We start from the raw sequence: 12597 nt of genomic DNA, 5'->3' as shown, positions 1-12597 counted from the left end.
CCTTTAAAACGTGTCAAAGATAATCAGAAGTTTCTTTTTCTAAAATTGAAGCAGTTCTTAGCATTGGCAAGAGAGGTTCCTAAAGCCTGAAGGTAACTTTACTTTTCTTCACTGGCAATTCTAACATGTTGGGTTAGCACCTGTATTTCAACGGCTAAATTACAAACAATAGTATGCCAATCGTAAATGTTGATCAACACTAATTTAGCAATCATGAAACGGAATCATTTTGGATAATATTGTCTAATTTCCTTTCATATCCAACGTTAAAACAACACTAAACATGCATCTCTTCAACAATGTGATATTCTTTTTGTAATTTGTAGGTGTACAATCTGCGGCGCTGGGCGGCTTTCGGAGAGAGAAGTGAAAAAGCTTACGGCACCTGGGATTCCCAGGCGGTCTTCCATCCAGGTACTAACCAGGCCCTGCACTGCTTAGCTTCCGAGATCAGACGAGATCGGGCGGAACCAGAGAGGTATGGCCGTAAGCTGCTTTTTATCTTTTTCCTAATCCTTTATAATGCGTCAATGAATTATGACACGCCTGCCGTTGGCATCTTTGTGTGGGTTAAATAAGGGTATGCAAAGAAGGCTGTGACATCCCATGCCGAAAATTGGATGGACTAGAGAAGACCCGCCCAGGGGTCCCAGCCAATCGGTGAATGGCCATTGCAGTCCCCGCCACCTCAAATGGCCTGACGATGGTATGGACGTAAGCCACCTTTCATCTTCTTCCTATTGCATCTCTTCTACAATGTGACATTTTTTTTTACAATTGTGTAGGTGTACAATCTACGGAGCTGGGCGGCTTTCAGAGAGAGAAGTGAAAAAGCTTACGGCACCTGGGATTCCCAGGCGGTCTTCCATCCAGGTACTAACCAGGCCCTGCTCTGCTTAGCTTCCGAGATCAGACGAGATCGGGCGGAACCAGAGAGGTATGGCCGTAAGCTGCTTTTTATCTTTTTCCTAATCCTTTAAAACGTGTCAAAGATAATCAGAAGAGTTTGTTTTTCTAAAATTGAAGCAGTTCTTAGGATTGGCAAGAGAGGTTCCTAAAACCTGAAGGTAACTTTACTTTTCTTCACTGGCAATTCTAACATGTTGGGTTAGCACCTGTATTTGAACGGCTAAATTACAAACAAAAGTATGCCAATTGTTAAATGTTGATCAACACTAATTTAGCAACCATGAAACGGAATCATTTTTGATGATATTGTCTAAGTTCCTTATATATCCAACGTTAAAACAACACTAAACATGCATCTCTTCGACAATGTGATATACTTTTTGTAATTTGTAGGTGTACAATCTGCGGCGCTCGGCGGCTTCCAGAGAGAAGTGAAAAAGCTTACGGCACCTGGGATTCCCAGGCGGTCTTCCATCCAGGTACTAACCAGGCCCTGCTCTGCTTAGCTTCCGAGATCAGACGAGATCGGGCGGAACCAGAGAGGTATGGCCGTAAGCTGCTCTTTATCTTTTTCCTAATCCTTTATAATGCGTCAAAAAATTATGTCACGCCTGCCGTTGGCATCTTTGTGTGGGTTAAATAAGGGTATGCAAAGAAGGCTGTGACATCCTATGCCGAAAATTGGATGGACTAGAGAAGACCCGCCCAGGAGTCCCAGCCAATCGGTGGATGGCCATTGCAGTCCCCGCCACCTCAAATGGCCTGACGATGGTACGGACGTAAGCCACCTTTCATCTTCTTCCTATTGCATCTCTTCTACAATGTGAAATGCTTTTTACAATTGTGTAGGTGTACAATCTGCGGCGCTGGGCGGCTTTCGGAGAGAGAAGTGAAAAAGCTTACGGCACCTGGGATTCCCAGGCGGTCTTCCATCCAGGTACTAACCAGGCCCTGCTCTGCTTAGCTTCCGAGATCAGACGAGATCGGGCGGAACCAGAGAGGTATGGCCGTAAGCTGCTTTTTATCTTTTTCCTAATCCTTTAAAACGTGTCAAAGATAATCAGAAGAGTTTGTTTTTCTAAAATTGAAGCAGTTCTTAGGATTGGCAAGAGAGGTTCCTAAAACCTGAAGGTAACTTTACTTTTCTTCACTGGCAATTCTAACATGTTGGGTTAGCACCTGTATTTGAACGGCTAAATTACAAACAAAAGTATGCCAATTGTTAAATGTTGATCAACACTAATTTAGCAACCATAAAACGGAATCAATTTTGATGATACTGTCTAAGTTCCTTATATATCCAACGTTAAAACAACACTAAACATGCATCTCTTCGACAATGTGATATACTTTTTGTAATTTGTAGGTGTACAATCTGCGGCGCTCGGCGGCTTCCAGAGAGAAGTGAAAAAGCTTACGGCACCTGGGATTCCCAGGCGGTCTTCCATCCAGGTACTAACCAGGCCCTGCTCTGCTTAGCTTCCGAGATCAGACGAGATCGGGCGGAACCAGAGAGGTATGGCCGTAAGCTGCTCTTTATCTTTTTCCTAATCCTTTATAATGCGTCAAAAAATTATGTCACGCCTGCCGTTGGCATCTTTGTGTGGGTTAAATAAGGGTATGCAAAGAAGGCTGTGACATCCTATGCCGAAAATTGGATGGACTAGAGAAGACCCGCCCAGGAGTCCCAGCCAATCGGTGGATGGCCATTGCAGTCCCCGCCACCTCAAATGGCCTGACGATGGTATGGACGTAAGCCACCTTTCATCTTCTTCCTATTGCATCTCTTCTACAATGTGAAATGCTTTTTACAATTGTGTAGGTGTACAATCTGCGGCGCTGGGCGGCTTTCGGAGAGAGAAGTGAAAAAGCTTACGGCACCTGGGATTCCCAGGCGGTCTTCCATCCAGGTACTAACCAGGCCCTGCTCTGCTTAGCTTCCGAGATCAGACGAGATCGGGCGGAACCAGAGAGGTATGGCCGTAAGCTGCTCTTTTTCTTTTTCCTAATCCTTTATAATGCGTCAAAAAATTATGTCACGCCTGCCGTTGGCATCTTTGTGTGGGTTAAATAAGGGTATGCAAAGAAGGCTGTGACATCCTAAGCCGAAAATTGGATGGACTAGAGAAGACCCGCCCAGGAGTCCCAGCCAATCGGTGGATGGCCATTGCAGTCCCCGCCACCTCAAATGGCCTGACGATGGTATGGACGTAAGCCACCTTTCATCTTCTTCCTATTGCATCTCTTCTACAATGTGAAATGCTTTTTACAATTGTGTAGGTGTACAATCTGCGGCGCTGGGCGGCTTTCGGAGAGAGAAGTGAAAAAGCTTACGGCACCTGGGATTCCCAGGCGGTCTTCCATCCAGGTACTAACCAGGCCCTGCTCTGCTTAGCTTCCGAGATCAGACGAGATCGGGCGGAACCAGAGAGGTATGGCCGTAAGCTGCTTTTTACCTTTTTCCTAATCCTTTAAAACGTGTCAAAGATAATCAGAAGAGTTTCTTTTTCTAAAATTGAAGCAGTTCTTAGGATTGGCAAGAGAGGTTCCTAAAACCTGAAGGTAACTTTACTTTTCTTCACTGGCAATTCTAACATGTTGGGTTAGCACCTGTATTTCAACGGCTAAATTACAAACAAAAGTATGCCAATTGTTAAATGTGGATCAACACTAATTTAGCAACCATGAAACGGAATCATTTTTGATTATATTGTCTAAGTTCCTTATATATCCAACGTTAAAACAACACTAAACATGCATCTCTTCGACAATGTGATATACTTTTTGTAATTTGTAGGTGTACAATCTGCGGCGCTCGGCGGCTTCCAGAGAGAAGTGAAAAAGCTTACGGCACCTGGGATTCCCAGGCGGTCTTCCATCCAGGTACTAACCAGGCCCTGCTCTGCTTAGCTTCCGAGATCAGACGAGATCGGGCGGAACCAGAGAGGTATGGCCGTAAGCTGCTCTTTATCTTTTTCCTAATCCTTTATAATGCGTCAAAAAATTATGTCACGCCTGCCGTTGGCATCTTTGTGTGGGTTAAATAAGGGTATGCAAAGAAGGCTGTGACATCCTATGCCGAAAATTGGATGGACTAGAGAAGACCCGCCCAGGAGTCCCAGCCAATCGGTGGATGGCCATTGCAGTCCCCGCCACCTCAAATGGCCTGACGATGGTATGGACGTAAGCCACCTTTCATCTTCTTCCTATTGCATCTCTTCTACAATGTGAAATGCTTTTTACAATTGTGTAGGTGTACAATCTGCGGCGCTGGGCGGCTTTCGGAGAGAGAAGTGAAAAAGCTTACGGCACCTGGGATTCCCAGGCGGTCTTCCATCCAGGTACTAACCAGGCCCTGCTCTGCTTAGCTTCCGAGATCAGACGAGATCGGGCGGAACCAGAGAGGTATGGCCGTAAGCTGCTCTTTATCTTTTTCCTAATCCTTTATAATGCGTCAAAAAATTATGTCACGCCTGCCGTTGGCATCTTTGTGTGGGTTAAATAAGGGTATGCAAAGAAGGCTGTGACATCCTAAGCCGAAAATTGGATGGACTAGAGAAGACCCGCCCAGGAGTCCCAGCCAATCGGTGGATGGCCATTGCAGTCCCCGCCACCTCAAATGGCCTGACGATGGTATGGACGTAAGCCACCTTTCATCTTCTTCCTATTGCATCTCTTCTACAATGTGAAATGCTTTTTACAATTGTGTAGGTGTACAATCTGCGGCGCTGGGCGGCTTTCGGAGAGAGAAGTGAAAAAGCTTACGGCACCTGGGATTCCCAGGCGGTCTTCCATCCAGGTACTAACCAGGCCCTGCTCTGCTTAGCTTCCGAGATCAGACGAGATCGGGCGGAACCAGAGAGGTATGGCCGTAAGCTGCTTTTTACCTTTTTCCTAATCCTTTAAAACGTGTCAAAGATAATCAGAAGAGTTTCTTTTTCTAAAATTGAAGCAGTTCTTAGGATTGGCAAGAGAGGTTCCTAAAACCTGAAGGTAACTTTACTTTTCTTCACTGGCAATTCTAACATGTTGGGTTAGCACCTGTATTTCAACGGCTAAATTACAAACAAAAGTATGCCAATTGTTAAATGTTGATCAACACTAATTTAGCAACCATGAAACGGAATCATTTTTGATTATATTGTCTAAGTTCCTTATATATCCAACGTTAAAACAACACTAAACATGCATCTCTTCGACAATGTGATATACTTTTTGTAATTTGTAGGTGTACAATCTGCGGCGCTCGGCGGCTTCCAGAGAGAAGTGAAAAAGCTTACGGCACCTGGGATTCCCAGGCGGTCTTCCATCCAGGTACTAACCAGGCCCTGCTCTGCTTAGCTTCCGAGATCAGACGAGATCGGGCGGAACCAGAGAGGTATGGCCGTAAGCTGCTCTTTATCTTTTTCCTAATCCTTTATAATGCGTCAAAAAATTATGTCACGCCTGCCGTTGGCATCTTTGTGTGGGTTAAATAAGGGTATGCAAAGAAGGCTGTGACATCCTATGCCGAAAATTGGATGGACTAGAGAAGACCCGCCCAGGAGTCCCAGCCAATCGGTGGATGGCCATTGCAGTCCCCGCCACCTCAAATGGCCTGACGATGGTACGGACGTAAGCCACCTTTCATCTTCTTCCTATTGCATCTCTTCTACAATGTGAAATGCTTTTTACAATTGTGTAGGTGTACAATCTGCGGCGCTGGGCGGCTTTCGGAGAGAGAAGTGAAAAAGCTTACGGCACCTGGGATTCCCAGGCGGTCTTCCATCCAGGTACTAACCAGGCCCTGCTCTGCTTAGCTTCCGAGATCAGACGAGATCGGGCGGAACCAGAGAGGTATGGCCGTAAGCTGCTTTTTATCTTTTTCCTAATCCTTTAAAACGTGTCAAAGATAATCAGAAGAGTTTGTTTTTCTAAAATTGAAGCAGTTCTTAGGATTGGCAAGAGAGGTTCCTAAAACCTGAAGGTAACTTTACTTTTCTTCACTGGCAATTCTAACATGTTGGGTTAGCACCTGTATTTGAACGGCTAAATTACAAACAAAAGTATGCCAATTGTTAAATGTTGATCAACACTAATTTAGCAACCATGAAACGGAATCATTTTTGATGATATTGTCTAAGTTCCTTATATATCCAACGTTAAAACAACACTAAACATGCATCTCTTCGACAATGTGATATACTTTTTGTAATTTGTAGGTGTACAATCTGCGGCGCTCGGCGGCTTCCAGAGAGAAGTGAAAAAGCTTACGGCACCTGGGATTCCCAGGCGGTCTTCCATCCAGGTACTAACCAGGCCCTGCTCTGCTTAGCTTCCGAGATCAGACGAGATCGGGCGGAACCAGAGAGGTATGGCCGTAAGCTGCTTTTTATCTTTTTCCTAATCCTTTATAATGCGTCAAAAAATTATGTCACGCCTGCCGTTGGCATCTTTGTGTGGGTTAAATAAGGGTATGCAAAGAAGGCTGTGACATCCTATGCCGAAAATTGGATGGACTAGAGAAGACCCGCCCAGGAGTCCCAGCCAATCGGTGGATGGCCATTGCAGTCCCCGCCACCTCAAATGGCCTGACGATGGTATGGACGTAAGCCACCTTTCATCTTCTTCCTATTGCATCTCTTCTACAATGTGAAATGCTTTTTACAATTGTGTAGGTGTACAATCTGCGGCGCTGGGCGGCTTTCGGAGAGAGAAGTGAAAAAGCTTACGGCACCTGGGATTCCCAGGCGGTCTTCCATCCAGGTACTAACCAGGCCCTGCTCTGCTTAGCTTCCGAGATCAGACGAGATCGGGCGGAACCAGAGAGGTATGGCGGTAAGCTGCTTTTTACCTTTTTCCTAATCCTTTAAAACGTGTCAAAGATAATCAGAAGAGTTTCTTTTTCTAAAATTGAAGCAGTTCTTAGGATTGGCAAGAGAGGTTCCTAAAACCTGAAGGTAACTTTACTTTTCTTCACTGGCAATTCTAACATGTTGGGTTAGCACCTGTATTTGAACGGCTAAATTACAAACAAAAGTATGCCAATTGTTAAATGTTGATCAACACTAATTTAGCAACCATGAAACGGAATCATTTTTGATGATATTGTCTAAGTTCCTTATATATCCAACGTTAAAACAACACTAAACATGCATCTCTTCGACAATGTGATATACTTTTTGTAATTTGTAGGTGTACAATCTGCGGCGCTCGGCGGCTTCCAGAGAGAAGTGAAAAAGCTTACGGCACCTGGGATTCCCAGGCGGTCTTCCATCCAGGTACTAACCAGGCCCTGCTCTGCTTAGCTTCCGAGATCAGACGAGATCGGGCGGAACCAGAGAGGTATGGCCGTAAGCTGCTTTTTATCTTTTTCCTAATCCTTTATAATGCGTCAAAAAATTATGTCACGCCTGCCGTTGGCATCTTTGTGTGGGTTAAATAAGGGTATGCAAAGAAGGCTGTGACATCCTATGCCGAAAATTGGATGGACTAGAGAAGACCCGCCCAGGAGTCCCAGCCAATCGGTGGATGGCCATTGCAGTCCCCGCCACCTCAAATGGCCTGACGATGGTATGGACGTAAGCCACCTTTCATCTTCTTCCTATTGCATCTCTTCTACAATGTGAAATGCTTTTTACAATTGTGTAGGTGTACAATCTGCGGCGCTGGGCGGCTTTCGGAGAGAGAAGTGAAAAAGCTTACGGCACCTGGGATTCCCAGGCGGTCTTCCATCCAGGTACTAACCAGGCCCTGCTCTGCTTAGCTTCCGAGATCAGACGAGATCGGGCGGAACCAGAGAGGTATGGCCGTAAGCTGCTCTTTATCTTTTTCCTAATCCTTTATAATGCGTCAAAAAATTATGTCACGCCTGCCGTTGGCATCTTTGTGTGGGTTAAATAAGGGTATGCAAAGAAGGCTGTGACATCCTAAGCCGAAAATTGGATGGACTAGAGAAGACCCGCCCAGGAGTCCCAGCCAATCGGTGGATGGCCATTGCAGTCCCCGCCACCTCAAATGGCCTGACGATGGTATGGACGTAAGCCACCTTTCATCTTCTTCCTATTGCATCTCTTCTACAATGTGAAATGCTTTTTACAATTGTGTAGGTGTACAATCTGCGGCGCTGGGCGGCTTTCGGAGAGAGAAGTGAAAAAGCTTACGGCACCTGGGATTCCCAGGCGGTCTTCCATCCAGGTACTAACCAGGCCCTGCTCTGCTTAGCTTCCGAGATCAGACGAGATCGGGCGGAACCAGAGAGGTATGGCCGTAAGCTGCTTTTTACCTTTTTCCTAATCCTTTAAAACGTGTCAAAGATAATCAGAAGAGTTTCTTTTTCTAAAATTGAAGCAGTTCTTAGGATTGGCAAGAGAGGTTCCTAAAACCTGAAGGTAACTTTACTTTTCTTCACTGGCAATTCTAACATGTTGGGTTAGCACCTGTATTTCAACGGCTAAATTACAAACAAAAGTATGCCAATTGTTAAATGTTGATCAACACTAATTTAGCAACCATGAAACGGAATCATTTTTGATTATATTGTCTAAGTTCCTTATATATCCAACGTTAAAACAACACTAAACATGCATCTCTTCGACAATGTGATATACTTTTTGTAATTTGTAGGTGTACAATCTGCGGCGCTCGGCGGCTTCCAGAGAGAAGTGAAAAAGCTTACGGCACCTGGGATTCCCAGGCGGTCTTCCATCCAGGTACTAACCAGGCCCTGCTCTGCTTAGCTTCCGAGATCAGACGAGATCGGGCGGAACCAGAGAGGTATGGCCGTAAGCTGCTCTTTATCTTTTTCCTAATCCTTTATAATGCGTCAAAAAATTATGTCACGCCTGCCGTTGGCATCTTTGTGTGGGTTAAATAAGGGTATGCAAAGAAGGCTGTGACATCCTATGCCGAAAATTGGATGGACTAGAGAAGACCCGCCCAGGAGTCCCAGCCAATCGGTGGATGGCCATTGCAGTCCCCGCCACCTCAAATGGCCTGACGATGGTACGGACGTAAGCCACCTTTCATCTTCTTCCTATTGCATCTCTTCTACAATGTGAAATGCTTTTTACAATTGTGTAGGTGTACAATCTGCGGCGCTGGGCGGCTTTCGGAGAGAGAAGTGAAAAAGCTTACGGCACCTGGGATTCCCAGGCGGTCTTCCATCCAGGTACTAACCAGGCCCTGCTCTGCTTAGCTTCCGAGATCAGACGAGATCGGGCGGAACCAGAGAGGTATGGCCGTAAGCTGCTTTTTACCTTTTTCCTAATCCTTTAAAACGTGTCAAAGATAATCAGAAGAGTTTCTTTTTCTAAAATTGAAGCAGTTCTTAGGATTGGCAAGAGAGGTTCCTAAAACCTGAAGGTAACTTTACTTTTCTTCACTGGCAATTCTAACATGTTGGGTTAGCACCTGTATTTCAACGGCTAAATTACAAACAAAAGTATGCCAATTGTTAAATGTTGATCAACACTAATTTAGCAACCATGAAACGGAATCATTTTTGATTATATTGTCTAAGTTCCTTATATATCCAACGTTAAAACAACACTAAACATGCATCTCTTCGACAATGTGATATACTTTTTGTAATTTGTAGGTGTACAATCTGCGGCGCTCGGCGGCTTCCAGAGAGAAGTGAAAAAGCTTACGGCACCTGGGATTCCCAGGCGGTCTTCCATCCAGGTACTAACCAGGCCCTGTTCTGCTTAGCTTCCGAGATCAGACGAGATCGGGCAGAACCAGAGAGGTATGGCCGTAAGCTGCTCTTTATCTTTTTCCTAATCCTTTATAATGCGTCAAAAAATTATGTCACGCCTGCCGTTGGCATCTTTGTGTGGGTTAAATAAGGGTATGCAAAGAAGGCTGTGACATCCTATGCCGAAAATTGGATGGACTAGAGAAGACCCGCCCAGGAGTCCCAGCCAATCGGTGGATGGCCATTGCAGTCCCCGCCACCTCAAATGGCCTGACGATGGTATGGACGTAAGCCACCTTTCATCTTCTTCCTATTGCATCTCTTCTACAATGTGAAATGCTTTTTACAATTGTGTAGGTGTACAATCTGCGGCGCTGGGCGGCTTTCGGAGAGAGAAGTGAAAAAGCTTACGGCACCTGGGATTCCCAGGCGGTCTTCCATCCAGGTACTAACCAGGCCCTGCTCTGCTTAGCTTCCGAGATCAGACGAGATCGGGCGGAACCAGAGAGGTATGGCCGTAAGCTGCTTTTTACCTTTTTCCTAATCCTTTAAAACGTGTCAAAGATAATCAGAAGAGTTTGTTTTTCTAAAATTGAAGCAGTTCTTAGGATTGGCAAGAGAGGTTCCTAAAACCTGAAGGTAACTTTACTTTTCTTCACTGGCAATTCTAACATGTTGGGTTAGCACCTGTATTTGAACGGCTAAATTACAAACAAAAGTATGCCAATTGTTAAATGTTGATCAACACTAATTTAGCAACCATGAAACGGAATCATTTTTGATGATATTGTCTAAGTTCCTTATATATCCAACGTTAAAACAACACTAAACATGCATCTCTTCGACAATGTGATATACTTTTTGTAATTTGTAGGTGTACAATCTGCGGCGCTCGGCGGCTTCCAGAGAGAAGTGAAAAAGCTTACGGCACCTGGGATTCCCAGGCGGTCTTCCATCCAGGTACTAACCAGGCCCTGCTCTGCTTAGCTTCCGAGATCAGACGAGATCGGGCGGAACCAGAGAGGTATGGCCGTAAGCTGCTTTTTATCTTTTTCCTAATCCTTTATAATGCGTCAAAAATTATGTCACGCCTGCCGTTGGCATCTTTGTGTGGGTTAAATAAGGGTATGCAAAGAAGGCTGTGACATCCTATGCCGAAAATTGGATGGACTAGAGAAGACCCGCCCAGGAGTCCCAGCCAATCGGTGGATGGCCATTGCAGTCCCCGCCACCTCAAATGGCCTGACGATGGTATGGACGTAAGCCACCTTTCATCTTCTTCCTATTGCATCTCTTCTACAATGTGAAATGCTTTTTACAATTGTGTAGGTGTACAATCTGCGGCGCTGGGCGGCTTTCGGAGAGAGAAGTGAAAAAGCTTACGGCACCTGGGATTCCCAGGCGGTCTTCCATCCAGGTACTAACCAGGCCCTGCTCTGCTTAGCTTCCGAGATCAGACGAGATCGGGCGGAACCAGAGAGGTATGGCCGTAAGCTGCTTTTTACCTTTTTCCTAATCCTTTAAAACGTGTCAAAGATAATCAGAAGAGTTTCTTTTTCTAAAATTGAAGCAGTTCTTAGGATTGGCAAGAGAGGTTCCTAAAACCTGAAGGTAACTTTACTTTTCTTCACTGGCAATTCTAACATGTTGGGTTAGCACCTGTATTTCAACGGCTAAATTACAAACAAAAGTATGCCAATTGTTAAATGTTGATCAACACTAATTTAGCAACCGTGAAACGGAATCATTTTTGATTATATTGTCTAAGTTCCTTATATATCCAACGTTAAAACAACACTAAACATGCATCTCTTCGACAATGTGATATACTTTTTGTAATTTGTAGGTGTACAATCTGCGGCGCTCGGCGGCTTCCAGAGAGAAGTGAAAAAGCTTACGGCACCTGGGATTCCCAGGCGGTCTTCCATCCAGGTACTAACCAGGCCCTGTTCTGCTTAGCTTCCGAGATCAGACGAGATCGGGCGGAACCAGAGAGGTATGGCCGTAAGCTGCTCTTTATCTTTTTCCTAATCCTTTATAATGCGTCAAAAAATTATGTCACGCCTGCCGTTGGCATCTTTGTGTGGGTTAAATAAGGGTATGCAAAGAAGGCTGTGACATCCTATGCCGAAAATTGGATGGACTAGAGAAGACCCGCCCAGGAGTCCCAGCCAATCGGTGGATGGCCATTGCAGTCCCCGCCACCTCAAATGGCCTGACGATGGTATGGACGTAAGCCACCTTTCATCTTCTTCCTATTGCATCTCTTCTACAATGTGAAATGCTTTTTACAATTGTGTAGGTGTACAATCTGCGGCGCTGGGCGGCTTTCGGAGAGAGAAGTGAAAAAGCTTACGGCACCTGGGATTCCCAGGCGGTCTTCCATCCAGGTACTAACCAGGCCCTGCTCTGCTTAGCTTCCGAGATCAGACGAGATCGGGCGGAACCAGAGAGGTATGGCCGTAAGCTGCTCTTTATCTTTTTCCTAATCCTTTATAATGCGTCAAAAAATTATGTCACGCCTGCCGTTGGCATCTTTGTGTGGGTTAAATAAGGGTATGCAAAGAAGGCTGTGACATCCTAAGCCGAAAATTGGATGGACTAGAGAAGACCCGCCCAGGAGTCCCAGCCAATCGGTGGATGGCCATTGCAGTCCCCGCCACCTCAAATGGCCTGACGATGGTATGGACGTAAGCCACCTTTCATCTTCTTCCTATTGCATCTCTTCTACAATGTGAAATGCTTTTTACAATTGTGTAGGTGTACAATCTGCGGCGCTGGGCGGCTTTCGGAGAGAGAAGTGAAAAAGCTTACGGCACCTGGGATTCCCAGGCGGTCTTCCATCCAGGTACTAACCAGGCCCTGCTCTGCTTAGCTTCCGAGATCAGACGAGATCGGGCGGAACCAGAGAGGTATGGCCGTAAGCTGCTTTTTACCTTTTTCCTAATCCTTTAAAACGTGTCAAAGATAATCAGAAGAGTTTCTTTTTCTAAAATTGAAGCAGTTCTTAG

General features: G+C 45.4%; 26 non-coding genes across 26 annotated transcripts; all 26 read right to left on the bottom strand.

The window, feature by feature from the left end:
- Positions 1-373: 373 nt before the first annotated feature.
- On the bottom strand, positions 374-492 carry LOC134118686 (5S ribosomal RNA). The gene has a single exon (XR_009950247.1). It is a non-coding gene; the product is annotated as a 5S ribosomal RNA (ribosomal RNA).
- A 340-nt stretch (positions 493-832) lies between these two features.
- LOC134118583 (5S ribosomal RNA) lies at positions 833-951 on the bottom strand. The gene has a single exon (XR_009950143.1). It is a non-coding gene; the product is annotated as a 5S ribosomal RNA (ribosomal RNA).
- Positions 952-1347: 396 nt separating this feature from the next.
- LOC134118582 (5S ribosomal RNA) lies at positions 1348-1466 on the bottom strand. Its single transcript, XR_009950142.1, has one exon. It is a non-coding gene; the product is annotated as a 5S ribosomal RNA (ribosomal RNA).
- A 339-nt stretch (positions 1467-1805) lies between these two features.
- Positions 1806-1924, bottom strand: LOC134118581 (5S ribosomal RNA). The gene has a single exon (XR_009950141.1). It is a non-coding gene; the product is annotated as a 5S ribosomal RNA (ribosomal RNA).
- Positions 1925-2320: 396 nt separating this feature from the next.
- Positions 2321-2439, bottom strand: LOC134118579 (5S ribosomal RNA). The gene has a single exon (XR_009950139.1). It is a non-coding gene; the product is annotated as a 5S ribosomal RNA (ribosomal RNA).
- A 339-nt stretch (positions 2440-2778) lies between these two features.
- LOC134118578 (5S ribosomal RNA) lies at positions 2779-2897 on the bottom strand. The gene has a single exon (XR_009950138.1). It is a non-coding gene; the product is annotated as a 5S ribosomal RNA (ribosomal RNA).
- A 339-nt stretch (positions 2898-3236) lies between these two features.
- LOC134118577 (5S ribosomal RNA) lies at positions 3237-3355 on the bottom strand. Its single transcript, XR_009950137.1, has one exon. It is a non-coding gene; the product is annotated as a 5S ribosomal RNA (ribosomal RNA).
- Positions 3356-3751: 396 nt separating this feature from the next.
- Positions 3752-3870, bottom strand: LOC134118576 (5S ribosomal RNA). The gene has a single exon (XR_009950136.1). It is a non-coding gene; the product is annotated as a 5S ribosomal RNA (ribosomal RNA).
- Positions 3871-4209: 339 nt separating this feature from the next.
- LOC134118575 (5S ribosomal RNA) lies at positions 4210-4328 on the bottom strand. The gene has a single exon (XR_009950135.1). It is a non-coding gene; the product is annotated as a 5S ribosomal RNA (ribosomal RNA).
- Positions 4329-4667: 339 nt separating this feature from the next.
- Positions 4668-4786, bottom strand: LOC134118573 (5S ribosomal RNA). Its single transcript, XR_009950133.1, has one exon. It is a non-coding gene; the product is annotated as a 5S ribosomal RNA (ribosomal RNA).
- Positions 4787-5182: 396 nt separating this feature from the next.
- Positions 5183-5301, bottom strand: LOC134118572 (5S ribosomal RNA). The gene has a single exon (XR_009950132.1). It is a non-coding gene; the product is annotated as a 5S ribosomal RNA (ribosomal RNA).
- A 339-nt stretch (positions 5302-5640) lies between these two features.
- Positions 5641-5759, bottom strand: LOC134118571 (5S ribosomal RNA). The gene has a single exon (XR_009950131.1). It is a non-coding gene; the product is annotated as a 5S ribosomal RNA (ribosomal RNA).
- Positions 5760-6155: 396 nt separating this feature from the next.
- On the bottom strand, positions 6156-6274 carry LOC134118570 (5S ribosomal RNA). Its single transcript, XR_009950130.1, has one exon. It is a non-coding gene; the product is annotated as a 5S ribosomal RNA (ribosomal RNA).
- A 339-nt stretch (positions 6275-6613) lies between these two features.
- LOC134119076 (5S ribosomal RNA) lies at positions 6614-6732 on the bottom strand. The gene has a single exon (XR_009950637.1). It is a non-coding gene; the product is annotated as a 5S ribosomal RNA (ribosomal RNA).
- Positions 6733-7128: 396 nt separating this feature from the next.
- Positions 7129-7247, bottom strand: LOC134118569 (5S ribosomal RNA). The gene has a single exon (XR_009950129.1). It is a non-coding gene; the product is annotated as a 5S ribosomal RNA (ribosomal RNA).
- Positions 7248-7586: 339 nt separating this feature from the next.
- LOC134118567 (5S ribosomal RNA) lies at positions 7587-7705 on the bottom strand. Its single transcript, XR_009950127.1, has one exon. It is a non-coding gene; the product is annotated as a 5S ribosomal RNA (ribosomal RNA).
- A 339-nt stretch (positions 7706-8044) lies between these two features.
- On the bottom strand, positions 8045-8163 carry LOC134118566 (5S ribosomal RNA). The gene has a single exon (XR_009950126.1). It is a non-coding gene; the product is annotated as a 5S ribosomal RNA (ribosomal RNA).
- Positions 8164-8559: 396 nt separating this feature from the next.
- On the bottom strand, positions 8560-8678 carry LOC134118565 (5S ribosomal RNA). Its single transcript, XR_009950125.1, has one exon. It is a non-coding gene; the product is annotated as a 5S ribosomal RNA (ribosomal RNA).
- Positions 8679-9017: 339 nt separating this feature from the next.
- On the bottom strand, positions 9018-9136 carry LOC134118564 (5S ribosomal RNA). The gene has a single exon (XR_009950124.1). It is a non-coding gene; the product is annotated as a 5S ribosomal RNA (ribosomal RNA).
- A 396-nt stretch (positions 9137-9532) lies between these two features.
- LOC134119123 (5S ribosomal RNA) lies at positions 9533-9651 on the bottom strand. Its single transcript, XR_009950685.1, has one exon. It is a non-coding gene; the product is annotated as a 5S ribosomal RNA (ribosomal RNA).
- A 339-nt stretch (positions 9652-9990) lies between these two features.
- Positions 9991-10109, bottom strand: LOC134118563 (5S ribosomal RNA). Its single transcript, XR_009950123.1, has one exon. It is a non-coding gene; the product is annotated as a 5S ribosomal RNA (ribosomal RNA).
- A 396-nt stretch (positions 10110-10505) lies between these two features.
- Positions 10506-10624, bottom strand: LOC134118562 (5S ribosomal RNA). Its single transcript, XR_009950122.1, has one exon. It is a non-coding gene; the product is annotated as a 5S ribosomal RNA (ribosomal RNA).
- A 338-nt stretch (positions 10625-10962) lies between these two features.
- LOC134118561 (5S ribosomal RNA) lies at positions 10963-11081 on the bottom strand. Its single transcript, XR_009950121.1, has one exon. It is a non-coding gene; the product is annotated as a 5S ribosomal RNA (ribosomal RNA).
- A 396-nt stretch (positions 11082-11477) lies between these two features.
- LOC134118965 (5S ribosomal RNA) lies at positions 11478-11596 on the bottom strand. Its single transcript, XR_009950526.1, has one exon. It is a non-coding gene; the product is annotated as a 5S ribosomal RNA (ribosomal RNA).
- A 339-nt stretch (positions 11597-11935) lies between these two features.
- LOC134118560 (5S ribosomal RNA) lies at positions 11936-12054 on the bottom strand. The gene has a single exon (XR_009950120.1). It is a non-coding gene; the product is annotated as a 5S ribosomal RNA (ribosomal RNA).
- Positions 12055-12393: 339 nt separating this feature from the next.
- On the bottom strand, positions 12394-12512 carry LOC134118559 (5S ribosomal RNA). Its single transcript, XR_009950119.1, has one exon. It is a non-coding gene; the product is annotated as a 5S ribosomal RNA (ribosomal RNA).
- Positions 12513-12597: the final 85 nt, after the last annotated feature.

This window comes from Pungitius pungitius, unplaced genomic scaffold (genome assembly GCF_949316345.1).
Source record: "Pungitius pungitius unplaced genomic scaffold, fPunPun2.1 scaffold_24, whole genome shotgun sequence".
NCBI lineage: Eukaryota > Metazoa > Chordata > Actinopteri > Perciformes > Gasterosteidae > Pungitius > Pungitius pungitius.
This window is presented reverse-complemented; position numbering and strand designations above follow the sequence as displayed.